The sequence below is a fragment of the Anomaloglossus baeobatrachus genome, chromosome 4 (genome assembly GCF_048569485.1).
Source record: "Anomaloglossus baeobatrachus isolate aAnoBae1 chromosome 4, aAnoBae1.hap1, whole genome shotgun sequence".
In the NCBI taxonomy this organism is placed as follows: domain Eukaryota; kingdom Metazoa; phylum Chordata; class Amphibia; order Anura; family Aromobatidae; genus Anomaloglossus; species Anomaloglossus baeobatrachus.
The window spans coordinates 487,571,858-487,598,677 of NC_134356.1; the positions used below are offsets into that span (position 1 = coordinate 487,571,858).

General features: G+C 42.5%; 1 protein-coding gene across 1 annotated transcript in view; it reads left to right on the top strand.

The window, feature by feature from the left end:
- Positions 1-26,820, top strand: part of WDR72 (WD repeat domain 72) — a 426,854-nt gene that overhangs the window by 216,314 nt on the left and 183,720 nt on the right. The window lies entirely within an intron of this gene.

Here is a 26,820-nt window from a genome sequence, read left to right on the forward strand (position 1 = left end):
TCTGGAACTGACGGTCGGATTCGAGTTCAGAGAGGTGCCCCTGGAAACTCCATAAGCCAAGAACAAACATATGACAAAAAAGGGACACTTTGACTTGACCACAAGGAGCCTTTTTCAGTCACCAGGGTGGGCCAGACACCCCTCCCAGATAATGGAAGTCCGAACATTTTGAAATTTTTTCTAAGTCCCAAAAAAACTGTTTCTTGGTTCCCATTGCCGAGTCCGGTCAAGAATGAACTGTTTCTTGGGTCACATTGAGTTCATCCCAAAAATGGTTAGCGGCAGCCAAAACCGATTAAGTTTGGTAATGTGAGGCGTGTAGAGCACTATGTGGAAAGTTCAGAGTGCTATGTGTAGATGTAGAGCGCTATGTGGGGGGTGCAGAGCACTATGTGTGGGGTGCAGAGCATTATCTGCTTATGCAGAGCACTATTTGGGGTTGGAGAGCGCTATGTTTGAGGTGCCGAGAACTATTTGTCGGAGCAGAGCGCTATGTGGGGGGGCAGAACGCTATATGAGGGATGTATAGTGCTATGTGTGGCGAGCAGAGTTCAAATGTTGGGTACAGAGCATGACATATCTTCCAAAGTGAATGGGATTTTCGAGGGCAGCCCGCTAATTGCTAAATACTGCCACCACAGCTCTGAGATTAATGATTCCTGTTTTTATGTCCCCCAAGTGATATTTTCTTGACTAGAAACACATACTTTATGATTTTAATGAATCAGCCTTTTGTATGGCCTTTTTGTACCATATGTGGTAAAAAAGGCTATTTGGCAGCAGTTGGACCATTAGGCATCCATTTCATCAGTGTCTTCTTAGTCTGAAAGACCATAAGCCAAGATACAAGAATTGCCTGAAGTGGGGTCTGGAACACTGGAAGTGACCCCATAAACCAGAATGCAAGAATTGCACCAGAGACAGCAAGATGACAGAGACAGCAAGATGAAAAACAGGTGAAGTTCTGGTGCTCCAAGACCCCTGGCGCTACAGGCCTTGCTCTCCACCCCCATATAATTATTTTTGCTTTCTCTTCCTGTGCCGCCCCCAAAGTCTACCGACTTAGGCACCATACTTACTGATGCAAGAATAGATCCATTGGAGGTCTGAGAAATATGTGGGGATGTCAGGCACAAAGGGTCACCCACCAGGGGCCTCATGTGATTTTTTTTCTCGGTAACTGTCACATTGTGGGGTACATTTCAGGAGACATATTTTGGGGTGCAGACACAAAAGTGCTAAATACTGCCTCCCACAGTCCCTAAATTAATGACTGCTGTGTTTTGTCCCCCAATTGCCTTTTTTCTTGACTAAAAACACATACTTTATGAATTCAATGAATCAGCCTTTTGTATGGCCTTTTTGTACCATATGTGGTAGAAGAGGCTATTTGGCAGCCTTTGAACCTTTAAGAATCTCCTGTAATTCAGAGCCTTCTTAGTCTGAAAGGTCCATAAGCTGAGGTACAAGAATTACCTTAAGTGTTTTCAGAATAATCAGGGGGCGTCAGGCACCAAGTGGTAGCTTGCCAGGGTACCCATAAGCCCAGGTACAAGAATTAGCCCAAGCGGGGTCTGATCACCATGTTAATATTTTTAGGTAACTGTCCCATTTTAGGGTACATTTGAGATCTGAGAAAGAATTAGAGTTGTCGAGTAGTTAGTAATGTCCCCGGTTAAGCCGGACCGAGGCAGAAAAGTACCGCAGTTCCTGGAGCTGCCAGGTGGATGCAGCAGTCAAATTCAATCTCGTGTTGGTTCTTTTGATTTTTCTGCTCATTTCAGGTACTGCAACCGAGGATCCGCAAAAATGTCTGGAACTGACGGTCGGATTCGAGTTCAGAGAGGTGCCCCTGGAAACTCCATAAGCCAAGAACAAACATATGACAAAAAAGGGACACTTTGACTTGACCACAAGGAGCCTTTTTCAGTCACCAGGGTGGGCCAGACACCCCTCCCAGATAATGGAAGTCCGAACATTTTGAAATTTTTTCTAAGTCCCAAAAAAACTGTTTCTCGGTTCCCATTGCCGAGTCCGGTCAAGAATGAACTGTTTCTTGGGTCACATTGAGTTCATCCCAAAAATGGTTAGCGGCAGCCAAAACCGATTAAGTTTGGTAATGTGAGGCGTGTAGAGCATTATGTGGAAAGTTCAGAGTGCTATGTGTAGATGTAGAGCGCTATGTGTGGGGTGCAGAGCGCTATGTGTGGGGTGCAGAGCATTATCTGCTTATGCAGAGCACTATTTGGGGTTGGAGAGCGCTATGTGGGGGGTGCAGAGCGCTATGTATGAGGTGCCGAAAGCTATTTGTCGGAGCAGAGCGCTATGTGGGGGGGCAGAACGCTATATGGGGGATGTATAGGGCTATGTGTGGCGAGCAGAGTTCAAATGTTGGGTGCAGAGCATGACATATCTTCCAAAGTGAATGGGATTTTCGAGGGCAGCCCGCTAATTGCTAAATAGTGCCACCACAGCTCTGAGATTAATGATTCCTGTTTTTATGTCCCCCAAGTGATATTTTCTTGACTAGAAACACATACTTTATGATTTTAATGAATCAGCCTTTTGTATGGCCTTTTTGTACCATATGTGGTAAAAAAGGCTATTTGGCAGCAGTTGGACCATTAGGCATCCATTTCATCAGTGTCTTCTTAGTCTGAAAGACCATAAGCCAAGGTACAAGAATTGCCTGAAGTGGGGTCTGGAAAACTGGAAGTGACCCCATAAACCAGAATGCAAGAATTGCACCAGAGACAACAAGATGACAGAAACAGCAAGATGAAAAACAGGTGAAGTTCTGGTGCTCCAAGACCCCTGGCGCTACAGGCCTTGCCCTCCACCCCATATAATTATTTTTGCTTTCTCTTCCTGTGCCGCCCCCAAAGTCTACCGACTTAGGCACCATACTTACTGATGCAAGAATAGATCCATTGGAGGTCTGAGAAATATGTGGGGATGTAAGGATCCAAGGGTCACCCACCAGTGGCCTCATGTGATTTTTTTTCTCGGTAACTGTCACATCGTGTGGTACATTTCAGGAGACATATTTTTGGGTGCAGACCCGAAAGTGCTAAATACTGCCTCCCACAGCCCCAAAATTAAGGACTCCTGGTTTTTTTTCCCCAATTGATTTTTTTCTTGGCTAAAAACACATACTTTATGATTTCAATGAATCAGCCTTTTGTATGAGCTCTATGTGGGGATGCAGAGCGCTATGTGTGGGATGCAGAGCGCTATGTGTGGGATGCAGAGCATTATTTGCGGATGAAGAGCGCTATGTGGGGTTGGAGAGCACTATCTGGGGGGTGCAGAGCACTTTGTGAGAAATGCAGTATGCTATATGTCGGAGCAGAGCGCTATATGGCAGTGTAGAGCACTATATGTTGGAGCAGAGCGCTATGTGGAAGTGCAGAGCGCTATGTGGGGGATGTATAGCGCTATGTGTGGCGCACAGAGTGCAAATGTTGGGTGCAGAGCATGATATATCTTCCAAATTGAATGGGATTTTCAAGGGCAGCCCCCTAATTGCTAAATACTGCCACCAAAGCTCTGAGATTAATGATTCCTGTTTTTATGTCCACCAAGTGATATTTTCTTGGCTAGAAACACATACTTTATGATTTTAATGAATCAGCCTTTTGTATGGCCTTTTTGTACCATATGTGGTAGAAAAGGCTATTTGGCAGCAGTTGGACCATTAGGCATCCATTTCATCAGTGTCTTCTTAGTCTGAAAGACCATAAGCTGAGGTACAAGAATTACCTTAAGTGTTCTCAGAAAAATGAGGGGGTGTCAGGCAGCAAGTGGTAGCTTGACAAGAATTGCCTGAGGTGGAGTCCGGAAAAATGGAAGTGACCCCATAAACCAGAGTGCAAGAATTGCACCAGAGACAGCAAGATGACAGAGACAGCAAGATGAAAGACAGGTGTAGGGCTGGTGCTCCCAGACCCCTGGCGCTACAGGCCTTGCCCTCCACCCCCATATAATCATTTTTGCTCCCTCTTCCTGTGCCGCCCCCACAGTCAACCGACTTAGACACCGTAATTACTAGTGCAAGAATAGATCCATTGGAGGTCTGAGAAATATGTGGGGATGTCAGGCACCAAGGGTCACCCACCAGGGGCCCCATGTGATTTTTTTTCTCGGTAAGTGTCACATTGTGGGGTACATTTCAGGAGACATATTTTGGGGTGCAGACCCGAAATTGCTAAATACTGCCTCCCACAGTCCCTATATTAATGACTCCTGTGTTTTGTCCATAAATTGATTTTTTTTCTTGGCTAAAAACACATACTTTATGATTTCAATGAATCAGCCATTTGTATGGCCTTTTTGTACCATATGTGGTAGAAGAGGCTATTTGGCAGCCTTTGAACATTTAGGAATCCTGTAATTCAGTGCCTTTTTAGTCTGAAAGGCCCATAAGCTGAGGTACAAGAATTATTCTCAGAAAAATGAGGGGGTGTCAGGCAGCAAGTGGTAGCTTGCCAGGGTACCCATAAGCCCAGGTACAAGAATTAGCCCAAGCAGGGTCTGATCACCATGTGATTATTTCTAGGTAACTGTCCCATTGTCGGGTACATTTGAGATTTGAGAAAGAATTAGAGTCGTCGAGCAGTTAGTAATGTCCCCAGTTAAGCCGGACCGAGGCAGAAAAGTACCGCAGTTCCTGGAGCTGCCAGGTGGATGCAGCAGTCAAATTCAATCTCGTGTTGGTTCTTTTGATTTTTCTGCTCATTTCAGGTACTGCAACCGAGGATCCGCAAAAATGTCTGGAACTGACGGTCGGATTCGAGTTCAGAGAGGTGCCCCTGGAAACTCCATAAGCCAAGAACAAACATATGACAAAAAAGGGACACTTTGACTTGACCACAAGGAGCCTTTTTCAGTCACCAGGGTGGGCCAGACACCCCTCCCAGATAATGGAAGTCCGAACATTTTGAAATTTTTTCTAAGTCCCAAAAAAACTGTTTCTTGGTTTCCATTGCCGAGTCCGGTCAAGAATGAACTGTTTCTTGGGTCACATTGAGTTCATCCCAAAAATGGTTAGCGGCAGCCAAAACCGATTAAGTTTGGTAATGTGAGGCGTGTAGAGCACTATGTGGAAAGTTCAGAGTGCTATGTGTAGATGTAGAGCGCTATGTGGGGGGTGCAGAGCACTATGTGTGGGGTGCAGAGCATTATCTGCTTATGCAGAGCACTATTTGGGGTTGGAGAGCGCTATGTTTGGTGCAGAGCGCTATGTGTGAGGTGCCGAGAGCTATTTGTCGGAGCAGAGCGCTATGTGGGGGGGCAGAACGCTATATGAGGGATGTATAGTGCTATGTGTGGCGAGCAGAGTTCAAATGTTGGGTACAGAGCATGACATATCTTCCAAAGTGAATGGGATTTTCGAGGGCAGCCCGCTAATTGCTAAATACTGCCACCACAGCTCTGAGATTAATGATTCCTGTTTTTATGTCCCCCAAGTGATATTTTCTTGACTAGAAACACATACTTTATGATTTTAATGAATCAGCCTTTTGTATGGCCTTTTTGTACCATATGTGGTAAAAAAGGCTATTTGGCAGCAGTTGGACCATTAGGCATCCATTTCATCAGTGTCTTCTTAGTCTGAAAGACCATAAGCCAAGATACAAGAATTGCCTGAAGTGGGGTCTGGAAAACTGGAAGTGACCCCATAAACCAGAATGCAAGAATTGCACCAGAGACAGCAAGATGACAGAGACAGCAAGATGAAAAACAGGTGAAGTTCTGGTGCTCCAAGACCCCTGGCGCTACAGGCCTTGCTCTCCACCCCCATATAATTATTTTTGCTTTCTCTTCCTGTGCCGCCCCCAAAGTCTACCGACTTAGGCACCATACTTACTGATGCAAGAATAGATCCATTGGAGGTCTGAGAAATATGTGGGGATGTCAGGCACAAAGGGTCACCCACCAGGGGCCTCATGTGATTTTTTTTCTCGGTAACTGTCACATTGTGGGGTACATTTCAGGAGACATATTTTGGGGTGCAGACACAAAAGTGCTAAATACTGCCTCCCACAGTCCCTAAATTAATGACTGCTGTGTTTTGTCCCCCAATTGCCTTTTTTCTTGACTAAAAACACATACTTTATGAATTCAATGAATCAGCCTTTTGTATGGCCTTTTTGTACCATATGTGGTAGAAGAGGCTATTTGGCAGCCTTTGAACCTTTAAGAATCTCCTGTAATTCAGAGCCTTCTTAGTCTGAAAGGTCCATAAGCTGAGGTAAAAGAATTACCTTAAGTGTTTCCAGAATAATCAGGGGGCGTCAGGCACCAAGTGGTAGCTTGCCAGGGTACCCATAAGCCCAGGTACAAGAATTAGCCCAAGCGGGGTCTGATCACCATGTTAATATTTTTAGGTAACTGTCCCATTTTAGGGTACATTTGAGATCTGAGAAAGAATTAGAGTCGTCGAGTAGTTAGTAATGTCCCCGGTTAAGCCGGACCGAGGCAGAAAAGTACCGCAGTTCCTGGAGCTGCCAGGTGGATGCAGCAGTCAAATTCAATCTCGTGTTGGTTCTTTTGATTTTTCTGCTCATTTCAGGTACTGCAACCGAGGATCCGCAAAAATGTCTGGAACTGACGGTCGGATTCGAGTTCAGAGAAGTGCCCCTGGAAACTCCAAGAACAAACATATGACAAAAAAGGGACACTTTGACTTGACCACAAGGAGCCTTTTTCAGTCACCAGGGTGGGCCAGACACCCCTCCCAGATAATGGAAGTCCGAACATTTTGAAATTTTTTCTAAGTCCCAAAAAAACTGTTTCTCGGTTCCCATTGCCGAGTCCGGTCAAGAATGAACTGTTTCTTGGGTCACATTGAGTTCATCCCAAAAATGGTTAGCGGCAGCCAAAACCGATTAAGTTTGGTAATGTGAGGCGTGTAGAGCACTATGTGGAAAGTTCAGAGTGCTATGTGTAGATGTAGAGCGCTATGTGAGGGGTGCAGAGCGCTATGTGTGGGGTGCAGAGCGCTATGTGTGGGGTGCAGAGCATTATCTGAATATGCAGAGCACTATTTGGGGTTGGAGAGCGCTATATGGGGGGTGCAGAGCGCTATGTATACGGTGCCGAGAGCTATTTGTCGGAGCAGAGATCTATGTGGGGGGGCAGAGCGCTATAGGAGGTTGTTCATTAGGCATACTCTGCCATTACGTGGGGTCCCAGTGACTAGTCAGGTGCCAGAAAATCCTGGCGGAAGTCAAAAGATGTAAAGTGTCCCGAATATAGATTTTCAAATTATTAACAATTGGTTGGAGATATAAATCCACATACGCACAGGGTCTTTCATTAAGACCTGCTATTTTTGCCATAATGGGCCTACCTGGTGGATTGATGAGTGACTTATGAACCATCGGGAGAAGGTAATGTGGAAATGGTAGGATTAGATGTAGTCAGGAAATCTCTTATAAATAACTGAACATGAAAAGGCATCCATTAATTAATTTAAATTCAATGTCTTCAGAAAGGAAAGTGGGATCTGATGGAAGAATCATCTAGAGACCTGGGTTATGTAGTTGTCTCTTTGCCTCCATAGTAGAGAAATCAATAGGCCAGAGAACAAGTTCCACTCTTGTCAGCCTCTGTTACAACAAAGGACTGGTTGCTCTTGAGAGCCAAAATAGCCTCCCTCTCATCCTTAGTTCAATTCTCCTGTGTCTTTCTATGGATTTTAAGTGCTTGAATGTCATGAACCATGGTATTAAAAAGTGTTGATGGTGGGAAAGATTGTAAAAGGTGTGTTGAGATGGAAGTTTAAGATGAAATGGGCTCCCACCTGAGGGTTCCTCATTTTCAGGTAGGAGATCCAGCAGATCTTGAAGAAGGTTTGATGCTCAATATCTGAAATAGTGTTAGTGACTGTTGGATTATGGTACAGAAACTTGAAGGTGAGGTTTTCACAAAAACCTTACCTATCTTTAATAAGTGTAAATTTATCAATAGTCTGCATGGGAGAAAAAGAGACCCTTTTCCAATACAGTTCTCTGTTAACTCATAGCAGGACAAATTGACAATATGCAAGTTGTGCTCACCAGTCACTTCTAATGCGTTAGACTTGTAAGTCTGAACCTGGTCCAACTGGAGTCAGTTTACTGTGACCAGCAATAAAGAGTTTGGGTAAATTCACATTCTTTTCTTTGCCATGGCTGCTGCCTAAGAGATCAGAAGTGTCTAATTAAGCATAAGACATTTAAAAAAAAAAAAAAAAAAGTGTATACATTTTATACATCCCTATTAACTATGACTTTAAGAGATCCAAAGGTCTATTGTGAAGTAACAAGACTTTTTTTATCTCAATAAGCACATCTATTACAAATATAAATACATGGTTTGAGGCCTTATGGTTCAAGGGACAAAAACTAATGTTTCCAGAACACCTCATGTTTTCTTAAAAGATGAGGCCTGTCGCCCCTTTTTTCCAGATAGGAGGACATGTTCCAAAATTTTAATTAATTTGTTAATGTAGATCTCAACAGTGGTATCTCTGTCGCACATTAGTATTGATATGTGCTCTATGTTTAGGCCTTGTACACACAAGAATGCATTGGCTGACAACTGCGAGAGGAGTACAATACTACTCTACACTTCCAATATGTTTGTGCTTAATTTATTAATTTACATTGCAAACCACATTATTTCCTCAACACAACTTAAGAGCTCAATTCAGGAGAAGGTCTAATGTGGAAATGGTGCAGCTGAAGACAAAGTCCTGCACCGCCTGCCCTCAGGTTACCTTCAGGTTCAGTGGAACACGTGCTGATGATTGTGGTGTAGCGCTCAATATACTTCAGGCGCAGCGTGCTTGTCAGATAGCAGGATAGCCATGAAATCCAGCAAAGGAAGGAAGAAAACTGACCGCATATAGCTGCTATGCCGAAAGATTTTTATTCAAACATTTTCTCCATGGGTGCAGATAAAAATGCGGGAGGTGGCTTGGATGCGAGTCCCTCCAGGAGGACGACGGCCGTTTCGTCTGTGAATCAGACTTCTACGGGTCTACATGTGGGAGCGTCCGTACACACCTTATAAAGGGGAGTGCATCCAGGTCACGTCACCGCACATTAAAAACAGAGAAATCACCACAACTCAGTGATTTGCATACATGCAAACAGATGTTTCACTTAAAAACATGTTTAAATAAACAGTGTAACAAACATTTCCATAAAAAACACATCTAACAAAAAAGGAAAAACCAGAGGTCGCAAGGGCATAATAAAATAACATATCATGACATGTGACATCATGTTCATATTACTATTCTTGATGATATGGTTATTCATTTATTAAATACTCAGGACTAGATTACCTGCTCTAAACAAAATTATAAGAACACCGTCAAATCGTTACGGTCATTTAAACCCAGGTTTCCCTGTGCTCCAAATTTTATTATCAATTTTGCTTCCTTTTGTAGCAACAATTTATGGAGATCGCCCCCTAATGTGGAAATGGTAGAGCGGCAGTGACCTACTTAAAGAAAAAACGTGTCTCTATTTCCTGAAGAGAGTGGCTACTGACAATTTTGGTCCCATGTGGAGACGCCTCTCCAACTGGAGTCAGGCTGCTGAGGAAACAGCCATACAGAGTTTGGGTACCTTCCCCCATAGTTTTCTTTGCCAGGGCTGCTGCCCTATGAAAGTTGTAGGTACATGGGATACCCCTCCCTGATGAAGACTCTTTTCCATGCGGCGATGCGCATTGGAGAACACTAGGCAGTCCAAATTTCAATAAGGGTCTCAAGATAATAAATTTCTATTATTTCTGCATATTTTTTCATGCTTTTCTTTTGAGCAGCACATAGGCATTTCAAAAATGATGGCTTAGTCATAATAAAGAGCCTTCAGCTTTCCTGTGGTACTTTTAATGAATCTCTCAATGCTGAGTACTTAAAATGAGGGGAGAGCACGTGATTTTTATTTCAATAAAGTATAGTAACATAAGAAAATATATAAAAGTAACATATCAAAATATAGATGGCAATATAAACTTAATGTCAGGTTTTTTGTTGTTTTTTTTTATTAAGACATGACTATGCTATGATTAAAAAGGAAGTCTAGGAACTAGGATTAAGGCCTCTCACACATACGTGAAAATCATGCACGTGCAGCGAGACACGTATTTTCCCTGCGTGTTGCGTTTGGTAAGTACGTGTCTCTGGTACGTGCGGGCCACATGTGTTCTACGTGTGCTATCCGCGATAACACATGGAGAATTGGTAGTTTGAATACTCACGTGGTAGATGCTGCTGTCCAGGGTACTGATCTTCGTCTCCAGCCACGCCCACTCACCGCTGTTGCTGCTTCCGGCCGAGCGGAGGGGCGGAGATTAGCGCCCGGGACATCATGCCCACCTCCTTAACATGCTCATAATGAGCGGCGGTTGGCAGCAACTGTTTGCAGCGGAAGATTCTGCAGGGCTGAAGGAGGTGAGTATTTTTTTCTTTTTAAAAAATAATGACATGTGTTTCTCCGGCGCGTGGCACACGGGACCGCATCCACACTACATCCATGTGGTATGGGTGCGGGCCGTGTGACACCCGTGATGCCGGAAGAGAAACGGACATGTCGGCGTGAGGAACACACGGACACGCGTAAGTATGGAACGGACACACATTCCATTCCAAAATACTTACGTGTGTCCAAACAATTAGGAATACATTGGTCCACGTGTGTATGTGTCTCTGGTACGTGAGAAAACTGCCAAACACGTACCGGAGGCACGAACGTGTGACACAGGCCTAAGGCTATGTGCGCACTTTGCGTTGAGTTACTTGCAGTTGTAAATGCATCCTATGTCAGAAATTGTCTTTGTCATATTTGGTTTTGACCACAAAAACGCTAAAAATACGCTCGTGTTTTTACCACGTTTTGGCCGAGTTTTTACAGCGATTTACATGCTTTTTCATTGCTTAAACTCAGATGCATTTTGAATACAAATACACTACTAAATAAAGTTTTAACATTCAAACAGTATGGAAAAAAAGAAAAAAAGGATTACAAATATCATGATTAAAATCATATACAAAATAGATTATTTTATTAAAATAATAACTGTGATCTAATATTTATGTATAAAATTCCGTCAATTTATTGACTTGCTTTAATTTAATTGTCAGACTATGTGTGTGTGTAAAGGGACATATCATGCCCATAATATAATGTCAAAAACGCATGCTTTTATTTTGGCAAAAAAAGCATGTAAAACGCTAGGATTTTGATTTTAAATGCGTTTTGAAACTTCTCATTGACTATAATGTTAGCAAAACGCTGCCAAAATGGCAAAAACAATTGACATGCTGCTTCTTTAAATGCAGAGACTTTGACAAAGTTTCAGCATCAAAAACGCTGCGTTTTTAACAGCATTGTGCGCACAAGAAAGCACAATTTCCCATAGACTTTGCTTAAAAATCAAAACGCATGCTTTTTGCATTAAAACGCTGCAGCTCAGAACGCTGCAAAAAAGCATGAAAAAAAACAAAGTGCGCACATGGTCTAAAGGTGAATGTAACAGAGACAATGCTGATGGGGCTTAGATAATGACTCCTTTCATATGTAACGTTTGTGTCAAACATGGTGTGAATAATGGTGCCTCTAAGGTGTCAATGCATCTGCAGGCAGCTGAAGTTATATGTCCCTGTTTTAATGACGTCTTCTGCTTACAAGTCATATAAAATTATAATAAATGGTTAAATTGTTTAAGAACCTGAGTCCTCAGTGGTTGATACCTTTTAATGGCTAACTGAAAACATGGTAATGGCAAGCTTTCGAGACTACTCAGGTCTCTTCATCAGGCATGGTATAGCACAAAATCTGAAGAGTCACATATTTATACACAACAGGACACAGAATAGTGCAGTAAATAAGACTGGTACATTTTGCAATGTAACAGCACTTAATATATCATTTTATATTTAAAGATACATTACACGCAATATGGCCTTCATATAGGTCTGAATGTTATTCAGACCTATGTTAGGTGTAGTAAATTCAAACAATAATAGCAACAATCTGATCTTGTAAACCAGATTATGTCCTTAAGGCTGGACTCACACGAACGTAAGAAAAAACGGTCCCATTCTCATCCCATCTATCCATCCATCTATCCATCTATCTATTCCTCTAACTATCTATCTATTTATCTATCAATCTAGTATCATCTATCTATCCCTCTATCTATCCCTTATCTATTCATCTATCCCTCTATCTATCCATCTATGCCTCTATCTATCATCTATCTATCTATCTATCTATCCATCCATCTATCCATCTATCTATTTATCTATCTATTCCTCTATCTATTTATCTATCAATCTAGTATCATCTATCTATCCATCTATCTATCCCTATCTCTATCCATCCATCCATCCATTATCCATCTATCTATCCCTCTATCTGTCTATCTATCTATCTATCTCTCCCTCCCTCTATCTATCCCTTATCTATCCCTTATCTATCCCTTATCTATCCCTCTATCTATCCCTCTATCTATCCCTTATCTATCCCTTTATCTATCCCTTATCTTTCCCTTATCTATCCATCTATGCCTCTATCTATCTAGCTATATATCTATCTATCTATCCCTCTATCTATCCCTTATCTATCCATCTATCCCTCTATCTATCCCTCTATCTATCCCTTATCTATCTATCTATCTAGCTATCTATCCCTCTATCTATCCATCTACCCATCTATCCCTCTATCTCTCTATCTATCTCTCTATCTATCCCTCTATCTATCTATCTATCTATCTATCTATCTATCTATCTATCCCTCTATCTATCTATCCATCCATCCATCCATCCATCCATCCATCCATCCATCTATCTATCCCTCTATCTTTCCCTCTATCTATCCCTCTATCCATCTATCTATCCATCTATCTATCTATCCCTCTATCTATCTATCTATCCCTCTATCTATCTATCTATCTATCTATCTATCTATCTATCTATCTATCTATCTATCTATCTATCCCTCTATCTATCCATCCATCCATCCATCCATCTATCTATCCCTCTATCTTTCCCTCTATCTATCCCTCTATCCATCTATCTATCCATCTATCCATCTATCCATCTATCCATCTATCCATCTATCCATCTATCCGTCTATCCGTCTATCCGTCTATCCGTCTATCCGTCTATCCGTCTATCCGTCTATCTATCTATCTATCCCTCTATCCCTCTATCTATCTATCTATCTATCTATCCCTCTATCTATCTATCTATCTATCTATCCCTCTATCTATCTATCTATCTATCTATCTCTATCTATCTATCTATCTATCCCTCTATCTATCTATCTATCTATCTATCCATCTCTCTCTCTATCTATCTATCTATCTATCTATCTTTCTATCTATCTATCTATCTATCTATCCCTCTATCTATCCCTCTATCTATCTATCTATCTATCTATCTCTCTCTCTATCTGTCTATCTATCTATCTATCTATCTATCTATCCCTCTATCCCTCTATCTATTGAAAATCTGAAGAAAATCTGCAGCTTGTCAATTGTTGGTACATTTTTGGCCCTCCCAGCCATTGACTTCACTAAAAAAAAAATACATGGGGAAAAAAACACACCAAAGCCACATGAATTTATTGGTGCATTTTTCTACCAGAAGGTGCAGAAAATGTCATTATGACTTTTGCATATTTGGACAGTTTCTGAGCCTTATAATGCAGTTCTCTGATTCAGGTAAGCTGGCTATAGTTTTTTTTTCACTCTGTGCTGTGCTGCCGACTTCCCCCAAAGAAAACATCTCATTATCTCATTACCATTCAATGTGTTGTCACACAAAAGTGTCAATAAACAAACTCTTATCCCCCTCCTATCCTATCCCAGTGGGTTGCTTTGCTTTAAAAGCAAAGCAATGGATCTCTATTTTCAGATTGGACTTTCAGTTTTTGTTTGATCATTCCTAAAGTGTGGAAAGACAAAATTAATGACTGTTAGTACACATAAGGAAATGTATATGCAATTTTTATAAAACACCATATGCAATTATTATTGCATATGGGGTCCACAGTATACGCAATAGGTATATGCCTTGGTGGAGCAATTCTTATAGCTCAGCTTATGGGCGGTACATTAAACTCATAAAGTATGTGTTTTTAGTGAAGAAATAAATCACTTGGGGACATAAAAACAGGAGTCATTATTTAAGAGCTGTGGGAGGCAGTATTTAACACTTTCAGCCTGCCCCCCAAAATATGTCTCCTCAAATGTACCCCACAATGTTACAGTTACCAAGAAAAAATCACATGGTGATCAGACCCCACTTGGGGCAATTCTTGTATCTCGGCTTATATTATATTATTATATATTATTATAATATTATCAATAAATATAACAATTTTAATTGGAATTTGCTATCTCACTTCTCTATAGGGACCAACAAAGTACCTTTCCCTTTTGAAACTATGCATTCTGTTAAATGAACACAAGATAGAGATACACCTGTTCTTTTGCTAATAAACTGAATGGCTTAAACTCTGCTATGGTGAAAACTGTATGATACGAGCTTGGTTTATTGGTGGTATTTTGTGAAATGAATCAAGCTTATAACATAATTATAGGACCCAGTATAATATATTGTATTCTTTAATAGTCAAACGTAATGAAAAGCTCACTGTCCCCCCTGCTCATAAGCTATTTGTGTTTTTTCAGTTCTTAAAAAAAGACTTTTCATTCATTGTGCTGAACTCAAAACTTCCCCCTAAACAAGCAATTAAGATTCATTGTCTTTTCACACACAAGGTTCAATGTACAAACTCTTAGCCCCTCTCCCCCTCCCAACAATGCAGGGAGAGCAGGTAATGTTGCCATCTACTATTCATTTTTAAACTTTCACTATAGCAGATGTATGTCCATATCACCATCGGTTCACTCTTCAATATACAGCTCAAAATAAAAAAATTAAGTGAAAATACACAGTCAGTTGTGTATATGCAAGATAAAGCACAGGTGGACTGGCTGGTGCAAACATAGAGCTGTGTGTTAATATTATAGTAAGGATATTAATAAATCTTTTTTCAGTTATTTTCTTGTTATTTTTATGGTGTAATTTTGTTATGTAAGCATATTATTATTGACTACCCACAGTTTACATTTATTATCGGATGTGCTCTTCTGGGTGCAGACTTCAGGGGCCACATCCTAAAATAAATATGCACTCTATGGCCCAGATTGCCTTTTCTGATGGTAAGTGCTAGAGAAAGTGGGTCACAGTGTCCCCAGGAAGCCCAAAGCCCCCTCTACAAACATCTTTGTTGGTTGTCGATCAGACCTCTGACTCATGCGAAACCTGCACAGGTCTTTCATCCCCTTTTAGCGCCGAAGCCATGGAAGCTAGAAAGTCAGGGCACCACTCAAAAATTAGGGCTTCTTAATTGATGTACAAAGACATAAATCCATGTGACACATTAATTTCTGCTCTGAATGTATGCAATATTAGAATCTTTTCACTGATTATGGGGTATCCCAGGGCACTGCAAAGAAAGACATGTCACCAGGACATTCAGGTGCAAAAGATGTGGCACCCCAATACCAGATAAAAGAGGATAAATCCAAAAAGCTAATGCGCAGCTTTTAAATTTGGGTACCCCAATGGGTGACCCAGTTTCACATAGACACCCCAAATGGTGAACACAAAGTAAATGCAATATTAGAATATTTTTAGAATCTTTTCACTAATTTTGGGGTACCCCATGATGTGCCAAAGACAGACATGTCACCAGAACATTCAGGTGCAAAAGATATGGCACCCCAATACCAGATAAAAGAGGATAAATCCAAAAAGCTAATGCGTAGCTTTTAAATTTGGGTACCCCAATGGGTGACCCAGTTTCACATAGACACCCCAAATGGTGAACACAAAGTAAATGCAATATTAGAATATTTTTAGAATCTTTTCACTAATTTTGGGGTACCCCATGATGTGCCAAAGACAGACATGTCACCAGGACATTCAGGTGCAAAAGATATGGCACCCCAATACCAGATAAAAGAGGATAAATCCAAAAAGCTAATGCGTAGCTTTTAAATTTGGGTACCCCAATGGGTGTGCCAGAGACAGATATGTCACCAGGACATTCAGGTGGAACAAATGGGGTACCCCAATACCAGATAAAAGAGAATAAATCCAAAAAGGTAATGCGTAGCTTTTAAATTTGGGTACCCCAATGGGTGACCCAGTTTCACATAGACACCCCAAATGGTGAACACAAACTAAATGCAATATTAGAATCTTTTCACTGATTTTGGGGTACCCATGACCCCAATACCAGATAAAAGAGAATAATAAATTCATTTGGAACACAAATTTCAAGTGTGTGAGGAAAAGAAGATTTAGAAACCAGAGGGTGACGAGAGGTTAAACATGAAACTCAGTCACCCCCACTTCTGAGGGCGTCCCGGGGCACCCAAAACACCGATATATCACCTGGATACTCAGGGCTGTAAAAACAGACAAGGAAAAATACTTGTAGCTAGTATGTAACGTCTGTGTTACAAAAGAAGTAACGACTATGTTACAAAAGGAAAAACTGGGCGCGCCTGTGTTACAAAAGAAGAAGCATAAAACACACACGTTTCAAGGACAACCTCATCTCCCAGACCTACTGCCAGTTTCTGGAAGACAACTTCTTCAAGCAGTGGTACAGGAAGAAGTCAGTATCGTTCAAGAAAAACATGATTTTCATGCAGGACAATGCTCCATCACATGCATCCAACTGCTTCACAGCGTGGCTGGCCAGTAAAGGTCTAAAAGATTAAAAAATAATGACATGGCCCCCTTGTTCACCTGATCTGAACCCCATAGAGAACCTGTGGTCCCTCATAAAATGTGAGATCTACAGGGAGGGAAAACAGTACACCTCTCGGAACAGTGTCTGGGAGGCCGTGATGGCTGTTGCACGCAATGTTGATCATAAACAGATCAAGCAACTGACAGAATCTATGGATGGTAGGCTGTTGAGTTTCATCATAAAGAAAGGGGGCTATATTGGTCACTAATTTTTGGGGGTTTTTTTTTGCATGTCAGAAATGTATAATTCTAAATTTTGTGCAGTTATATTGGTTTACCTGGTGAAAATAAATAAGTGAGATAGGAATATATTTGGTTTTTATTAAGTTGCCTAATAATTCTGCACAGTAATAGTTACCTGCACAAACAGATATCCTCCTAAGATAGCCAAATCTAATAAAAACCACTCCAACTTCCAAAAATATTAAGCTTTGATATATATGAGTCTTTTGGGTTGATTGAGAACAGAGTTGTTGATCAACAATAAAAAAAATCCTCTAAAATACAACTTGCCTAATAATTCTGCACACGGTGTATGAAATACACTTACCTTGCAGCCAGCAATTAAATTTCAGCCTTGCCCGCTCAGCAGCCTCGCTGGTGTGACTGGAATTTTTAGTTTACTACCTAGCTAGCAAAGCAAACACAATGACAAATCACAAAGCACAAGACCTCCCCTTTTTCTGTCCCAGTAACGCTGGTTTCAGATAAGCGTTTTCCTGCCGCACTGCCAGATCCGGCACAAATACAGTACAGTTCAATACAGTTCACAGACAGTGCGGCAAGCCCCGGTCACATACTGTCACATGCTCCGGTCACATGACCGCATGTGCCCGGAGCTTGCCAGTGAACTGTATTGAACTGTACTACACTTATGCCGGATCTGTCAGTGCGGCAGGAAAACGCTGATGTGAAACCAGTGTTACAGAGATAGCACAGATAGTTTAGGGTACTATCTATCTAAATAGCTAAACAGTTATCATAAGTATGATATTATGTCCAACTCTGCTATACACTTACCTGTCAGCCAGCACTAAATTGTAGCCTGACCCGCTCAGCAACCTCTCTTGGTGTGTACAACTTTGTGATAATTTGATTACACTTTTTGTGACAAGGAATAAACAAAAGATCCATTTTTTATTTTTTATATATATATATATATATATATATATATATATATATATATATATATACCGCTCACCGTTTTAGATAAATTACATGAAATCTTTATTCTGTGGGTTAATATAATTATAATAATCGTACCAAATGTATAGATTTTTTTTATGTTGTAATTCTTCTACATAGAGAAACACTTGGTCACCATACAGTATTTTTAGACCCATAACTTTATATTTTTTTATAGCTTGAACTATGTTAGGGCTTGTTTTTTTATTGGTACCATTTTTAAGTACATCACAGTTTTTCATCATCCTTTATTCCATCTTTTTCACCAAGGATGAGTAAAAAACAATAAATCTGGAATTGTACTTATTTAGTTTTGATCATCTTTTATTCCATCTTTTTGACCAAGGATGAGTAAAAAACAATATTCCTCTAGTTTATTTAGTTTCATCACACAGTACTATTAAAGGGAACTTGTCATCTACTCACCTGCAGGGTGGTCCGTTACAGTCCGTTCTTGTGGACATCGCTGTTCTCGGGTCTGGTGCCTCCTCTACCCTTACTGTTTTCAGATCTGGCGCCTCCTTTATCCTTGTGATCGCCATCTTCCTTGCTTTGTGTTTATGACGCGTCCTAGGTCATCCACACAGGCCGACATTGCACTCCTGCGCATGCACACCTTGCTCTGCCCTGCTGAGGGTAGGGCAAAGTACTGTAATGCGCAGGCATGGGGAAAGGTCAAAGAATGCCCATGCCTACGCATTACACTACTTTTCACTGCTCTCAGCAGGGCAGAGCAAAGTGCGCGTGCGCAGGAGTGCAACGCTGGCCTGTGTGGATGATGTAGGACGCATCAACCACACAAAGAAAGGATGCCAATCACAAGGGTAGAGTAGGCACCGGACCCGAGAACAGCAAGGATAGAGGAGGCAACAGACCTGAGAACACCCAATCTTACGGGACCGTATCGGTGAGTAGCTAACAGGTTCCCTTTCACAAGTTACCTTTATTCAGCAGTTCAATCCCATTATAGTAAAACCCATTTAAAGAACAGTGAGTGAAATGAGTATTGAACATGTTAACAGTTTTCTAAATAAATATATTTCTAAAGGTGCCATTGACATGAATTTCTCATCAGATGTATTATCTATAACAAACCATCCTATGCACACAGAGAAAAAAAACAAAAATGTATTGGGCTTTGAAATTCAAGATGTTGAATTTTTCCCTCCCCTGGTATCTTCTTTTCAGTTGGGGGGCTCCATACACATTAGATAATGATCTGCTCCCATTAATGTGTATAGGGGCACTAGTGGTTTGATAACAGAGTGCAATCAGATTCACTGGCACGTGTTTACTTATAATAGCTTTATCAGACCAAATGTTGAATATTTCTTTGTAGAGATAAAAGTATTAACTTGTAAGAGATGTCAGAAGATCAGACAGATCGTCTTTAATCACTTAATTACTGCAGTGTGTTATCAGCCACACAATTATTCAAACCCAAAGATAAATGCATATAAGAGGGACATGTGCATACTATAGGTGTCATGCTGAAATGTCTGCTGATAATTAGGAATCTATGCAAGATAATATTATTGATATTGTAAAGAATCCTTAAAATTAATGTTTATGGAAGGAAAAGCTCACAGAATACTTCACTGAGCTGCAGGGAAAATTATTTTTATTTATTTTTATCCTCTTTATTGTCTCTAATACTTCCAAGCGCCTTCAAAAGGGTCTTTGGATTTCGCTATATATTTCATCTTTTTTTATGTGTGACTGTATTCATTTTCTAGGTTTATGCCAGTGACAGGCATTCATTAATGTAGGTTCTTGTGCTCTGTATTGGGCATGATCTATGATGGTTTCTTCCTATCTGCCAGGCTGATAAAGAGGTCTGTCATACACAGAGAGCTGATAAAGCTGTGCAGCCCCAAAAAAGGCTCATGAGGAAAGAAAAACATTTGCATTGTGCAGCTGAGACATCTGCAGGACAGCTCATGCTAGAATACTGGAGAGACTGCTCTAGTGCTGAAAATTCAAGCCTGGAAGCCAGAAATGGAGAGCAGATCATTAATAGCCCTGTACAGCAGTTCTCAGATAAACCGAAAATCCTAGCACTAAAAACACTATGTACAGGTAACAAAGATTTACAGTATGTGTAGCACTAATAAAATAAAAAATTAACATATGTGACTAAGTTAAATAACCTTGGTTATAAATAAGCTTGGTAATAGAAACATCTGTTTGCAGTGGTGTAACTACAATTCAATGGGCCCCGGTTCAAAATTTGGACCTGGGCCCCATTCCCCCCATCCCCCTTGAGGTACAGGATAATTAAACTGACACTTGGCTCTTTCCCTCTGCAACCAGCTTTCCCATACTCCGATATCCTGATATAATATCCGATATTGTAATGCACGCCCATAGTCCTTCATATATTATAATGCATCCTCTATAATCCTCTATATATTCTAATGCATCCCCATGGTCCTTCATATCATATAATGCATCTCATAGTCCTCCATATATTATAATACACTCCCCATAGTCCTTTATATATTATAATACACTCCCCATAGTCCTCCATATGTTATAATGCAGCCCACATAGACCATTATGTGTTATAATGAACCCCATAGTTTTTCATATATTATAATACACTCTCCATAGTCCTCCATGAATTATAATGCACCCCCCATAGTCCTGCATATAGTTTAATACAACCCCATAGTCCTCTATTTAGTATTCTGTAGCCCCCATATAGTATCATGTAGCCACCATATAGTAATATGTAGCTCTCATATAGTATCATGTAGTCCCATATAGTATTATGTAGCCCCCATATAGTATCATGCAGCCCCATAAAGTATTATGCAACTTCATATACCATTATGCAGCCCCATATTTCTCTATATAGTAGCATACAGCTCCCATATAGTTTACTTCATGGCAGATAGCTTGGTTGTTTTTCTTTAAAAATATACACTTTCTAGATTCCTGGAAAGGATGGTGGGATCTCATGTACATTTGCTGCTTAACTTTATATTTGGAGTGATGACTCATAATGTGGTCTCCAGGAAAGTTAAGGCACAGAGGCCGTTCCATACTACAACAAAGGGAGATTGTGTTCCTAATTTTACACTGCTTTGGCACCAATAGTTTGTGATTTGCATATACACATACAAGTACATATTTACTGGAGATCAAAATTAGTGAACAATATATGATCACTTGCTTTTTTCAGAAATAATGTAATCTACATTGATGAACATTTGAAGATTTTTTTTTTGTAGGGGGTACACCATGCCACTAGAACAGTGTTTTACAAAAGATCTAAAGTTTATCAACATAAAACCTATATTTTGCTCAAAATGAGATGATCATAATTAGAGAACAACAATGACTGTAGCACAGAGAAAGATAACTAAAATTTTTGAAGGTAACAACAGTCACCAATCAGTAGGAAGTGTACAGGCCTTGGCTTTAAATGACTTCAGCACAACTGCGGCCACAAGACATCACTAGTCTCTCACACTACTCTGCTGAGATTTTGGTCCATTTTTCTTCCTATCTCTTCCACAGTTCTTTGACTGTTGTGAGATTATTGGCCATAACTTTGTCACCAAGTATTTTCCAGAGGTTTTCTATTGGGTTTAGATCAGGGCTCTGGGCTGGCTATTTCATTATTTCGATGTTTTCTGTTTACAGGAACTGCTCTACTCGTTTTGCTGTGTTACAGGGAGCATCTCCTGCATGAAAATTGCTGGCTGATTGAGTGATGAATGCAAGTAAGGAACCACGTGTTGTTGAAGAAGGTTCTGATACACACTTGCATTCACTCTGCATTTAGCTGTATGAGAGGTCCAACTCCTGCTGCAGAAAACATTCCCCAAGCCATGACACTTCCTCCACCACCTTTCACTAAGTTCTTAACACCGTTTCGGTTCAGTCTTTCCCCAGTTTGTCGACGAACATAATGTTTCCCATGAGACCCAAATAAATTAAACTTGCTTCATCACTAAAATGAACTGTGGGCCACTTCTCCACACAACATGCTCCTCACCAAAGGTGAGCATAACCTTTTTATTCTTTCTGCTAAGAGGTTGGGTCAATTCAAATGCTCTTAAATGTCATGACACTGTATGACAAGACAGATCCTTACCCTCTTCAGTGCTGAACTGCTGGGAAATTTCAGGTGCAGTGTTGAAACGATTACCCATGCAGATTCTCTGCATTATCCTGTCTTCTCTTACATTTGTCTTTCTTGGGGGACTTAAAAGAGTTTGATGGTGTAAAAATGCAGTATTCTCAAAATCACAGACTTGGAAAGACCAACTTCTCTTGCTATGGCTGATAGGGTCAGCCCTTTGGACTTCATCTGGACAACTTGTTGCCATTTCAGTCACTTTAGAATGGCACACCATTCTTGCAAAGTCAGTGCAAACTGGAAAGTTAGGCTGCCAATTACACAGCATTTGTAAGATAATTAAGGACATTTTCACCAGGTGCTGGATTAATACCAATAACATGCAGTGTGTTTGCACAGTAGGGAAGTACAGTCAACACACAGGCTGTGGCCCACCATTTCAATTTTAAAAATGAAGACATGCCTGAGTGGCAGGTATAGGCCTATTGCTTCCAAAAACTTGGCACTACCCACAAGACACTTCTTTGAGACCTATCTTGGAGTTTCAACATTTAAAAACCTTTTGCATAAACATCAGTACACTAGCATCAGTTGACCCCCTTCCCATAGTGTCTTTGCATAGCAGTGAGGTACAGTCAATGCAACACACAGGCCATAGCCAGTCATTTCAATTTTAAAAAGTGAGCACACAGCAACTGTTCCTTCTGCAGCATCGCATCCAGGACATAATAGTGCCCTAGAAATTTTTGTGCATCCAAGGTGATCCATGCAGTGCATATCTGATATTGCACAGGCATACTGACGCCACTAGGTTTGCGCTGTAATCGCACAATGCTTTCCCTGGCTCCAGGTTCAGTGGAGATAGCTATTTATCAAATTTGTCCTCGATAGTGTTCCACAACTCTGCCGCTGTGTCACTGCATTCTGATACATATTAATTTAAGCACTGCCTAATTGTGTTGACTTACACACAGGGTTTGGCCTGGCATTTATATTTTATAATTCAACAGAAATGTTTAAAAACATTTCAGGCATACAGCAGGACAGTGACATCAATTTCCCTCCCCCTTTTCCCCATAGTGTCTTTATACAGCAGGAAACTATGGTCCATGCAACACACAGAATGTGACTTGGAATTTAAATGTTAAAAATCAAGAGATGCATGACAGACAGGCATAGGCTTCTTGCTACTGCAAACAAAAATCTTTTTGCGTGTGAGGTGGAAAGAAAGGGTATCTTTTTCATGTATAATGTAATGACATCATCAGACTTGGAGTGACTCATTTTCACCATAGTTTGGCAGTGTTGCTACCCTTGCACACACAAATGAATGAAGACTCCATTTGGAAATGTTGCAACTGAGCGATCAAGAGCTGTTACAGCACAAACAGGTGTTTCTGCAAATATGATGAAGAAAAGGTCCTCTCACAAGAAACGGCAAAGCAATATGGGACCAAATAAACCAATTTCTCAACCAAGAAGAAATATTGTAGGTTGCAGTATACAACATGGCTGAAAAGAGGGCAGTGATCCAATAATTGGATGAAAGCAACTGTTTTTGATCAAGTATCAGTTAACCTTTCTCTTATTTTATAAAATATGATGGATTTGATTGTGTGTATGGGCTAGAGCTTCACGAAGATGAAAAGGTGTCTGCTCTCGAGTTCTACCAGGTACAGTGGCATCATCCTGAATCAGCAGTGCTCATTTAGCAGGGAGGCAACACCGGGGCACCTGCAGGGAAGATCTCTGTGAGGACAACCTGCCTTTTGGTGACACTTCACAGTTGAAAATCTGAGGTGCACATAAAGGGTATCTTTTTCATATAGACTGTAATGGCATCATCAGATTTGGAGTGACTTATTTTCACCCTAGTATGGTAGCATTGCTGCCCTTGCATACACATGAATGAAGACCCCATTTGGGATTTGCCAACGTAACCTCTTCTGCTTTCTCCTCCTCCTTATCTGCTGAGCTACACATCTGCATGCCTCTGGGTTCACACCAAATGGGATCTACAACTTCATCATCAGGCTCTATGTTGTCCCACTCCTGCTCTTCCTGAACTGACCTCACAGGACAGTACATGTGCGCTTCAGTTACCTGAGGCTCATCATCATCACCTCCACCCCTCGGTGTTATCAGTTGACGAGGGTTGGGATCCTGCTGGGACCCTACTTCGTCCACACCAAGATCTAACTGACAAAAAGATTTTGGTTTTCGGTGCAGATGCTTTCCTCCTCTTCAGTCTTGGAATTTTTGGAGCGGACCTGTGATGCTCATGGGATAGAATGTGTGAACAGCTGTTGTAATTGGGGTTGCACCTCTGAGGAATGACCTGTACATCATGTTTAGGTGCAGTAAAAGGAGGAGAGGCCACTTGAGGCAGTGCTTGCCATTCTGTCACGCTCCCCGGGTCCTCACCCCCGTTCCCCGGCTCACCTGCCACGCTCTCCGCTCCCCAGTCACCGGAGTCCGTCCGTCCCAGGGCTCCGGGCCCCCGATCCCGGCGCCCGACAGCTTCCCTGGACCTGGCCGGCTCCCCTGCGTCCTCCTCGCAGCCTCCTTCCCTGGCTTCTGGCACCCGGGCGGCGCGCATGCGCATTAGGGCGCGCGCGCGGTCACTGACCCTTTCTTAAAGGGCCAGCGTCCATTAACAGGAAATGAGGTTGCACAGGTACAGGGTATATAAGGGGTCATTGTCCAAGGGGGCGGGGCCTGATCTTCGTGTTCCCTGAGCTAGGAGTCAGGTCTCCTGGTGTTACTGTGCTCGTACTCACCTATCTCTCTTTGTAGAGCCGTGCCTGCTTCGCCATCCAGTCTGCCGTGTCCTGATCCCCGCACGCTGTCCGTCTGCCATCTGACAGTCCGTACCATCCCGGATCCCTGCGGTGACCCGTCATCTTGCTCCAGAGGTTCCGGACCCCGCCTGATATCACCTCGGCCTCCGAACCTGAGCTACGTCACCAAGACCACCTTCTGTGACTCCGTGGTCCCTGGGACTCCTCCGCTACCTGCACTTGCACGGACTGTTCTACTGCCCATCAGTGCTTCAGCTGCCGGACTCCCTACCACCATCTCAGAGAGTTCGGTCCAGTGGATCCACCTCCTGGGTCTGCCCGACCGCCCGGCCGTGACAGTAAGATCAGGCCATGGATCCCGCTGCAGCACTATTGGCCCTGCAAGAGGAACTCCAACGCCAGCGTGAAGTCCAGACCCGCATGCTGCAATTTATGACCTCCGTGGACACCCGCCTGTACACGTTACAAGCATCCATGACGCCTGCGGCACCCAGGTCCTCCAATGGACAATCCACGGCTCCCGCACCAGTGGCAGCCTCGTCGGGTGCTTCCCAACTCCGGTTGGCTTCACCACCTCGTTATTCTGGAGATCCCAAGACCTGCAGGGGCTTCATCAACCAATGTACCCTTCATTTCACGCAGCTGCCACATCTATTCGCCTCCGACCAAGCCAAGGTCGCCTTCATAATGTCCCACCTAGAGGGCGAGGCACTGGCGTGGATGAACCCCTTGTGGGAGAAGGAGGACCCTGTGACCAAGAACCTTCGAGAGTTCCTGCAGGCCTTTCGCAGTACCTTTGACGAGCCGGGACGCGCCTCTGCGTCTGCTTCATCACTTCTCCGCCTACGTCAAGGAACACTGACGGTGGGCCAATACGCCATCCGTTTCCGCACTTTGGCTTCTGAACTCGGGTGGAATAATGAGGCCCTGACAGCCGCCTTCTGGGAGGGACTCTCGAGTCGCATCAAAGATGAGTTGGCGGGTCGTGACTTGCCCTCCACCCTAGATGCCCTGATTGCCCTGGCTACTCGAGTGGACATTCGTTTTCAGGAGCGCTCTAAAGAGCTGTCTCGTGAGAGACGACCGGTACGGCATTCCTCACCTCCCCAGAAGCCCTCCGCACCTCAGTCATCAACAGCTGGGATTCCCGTCCACGAGCCCATGCAGATTGACCGAGTACGACAGTCTGAACAGCGTCGAGCAGAGCGGCTCGCCAAGGGCCTCTGCTTTTACTGCGGAGAGGGCACACACCTGCTACGCGCCTGTCCAGAGAGGCCGGGAAACTCCAAAGCCTAGGGTTGGTAGGAGAGGCCACCCTAGGTGCTGGGACTCTCTCAGACCCGGTTATGTGGACTGTGCAAGTGTCAACGGGAGAGACACGGTTCACGGCTGAGGCATACCTCGATTCCGGGGCAGCAGGCAATTTCATTCAGCAGGCCACGGTGGACAAGTACCAGCTGCCTGTTACTCCACTTGACAAACCCCTCGTGATAGCCTCTGTGGATGGGAGACCCCTCTCTGATACCATCTCCTGGGTCACCAGACCGGTCGAACTACGTATCGGTGCCCTGCACACCGAGAACATCTCTCTCTACGTCCTTCCACACATGTCCCATCAAATCCTGCTGGGACTTCCCTGGTTGCGGACACACGAACCCTCAGTCAGCTGGGGTACTGGCGAAATCACCCGATGGGGTCCTTCTTGTCATGAGAAGTGTCTGAAGTCCATACCACACATCCGACGACCTCCGGTTCCAGAGAACCTACCGGAACTGCCCTCGGCCTATTGGTCCTTCGCAGACGTTTTCGACAAGAAGGAGTCTGAGGTACTTCCGCCACACCGTCCCTACGATTGTGCCATCGACCTGCTCCCAGGAACAACACCACCTCGAGGACGGATATATCCG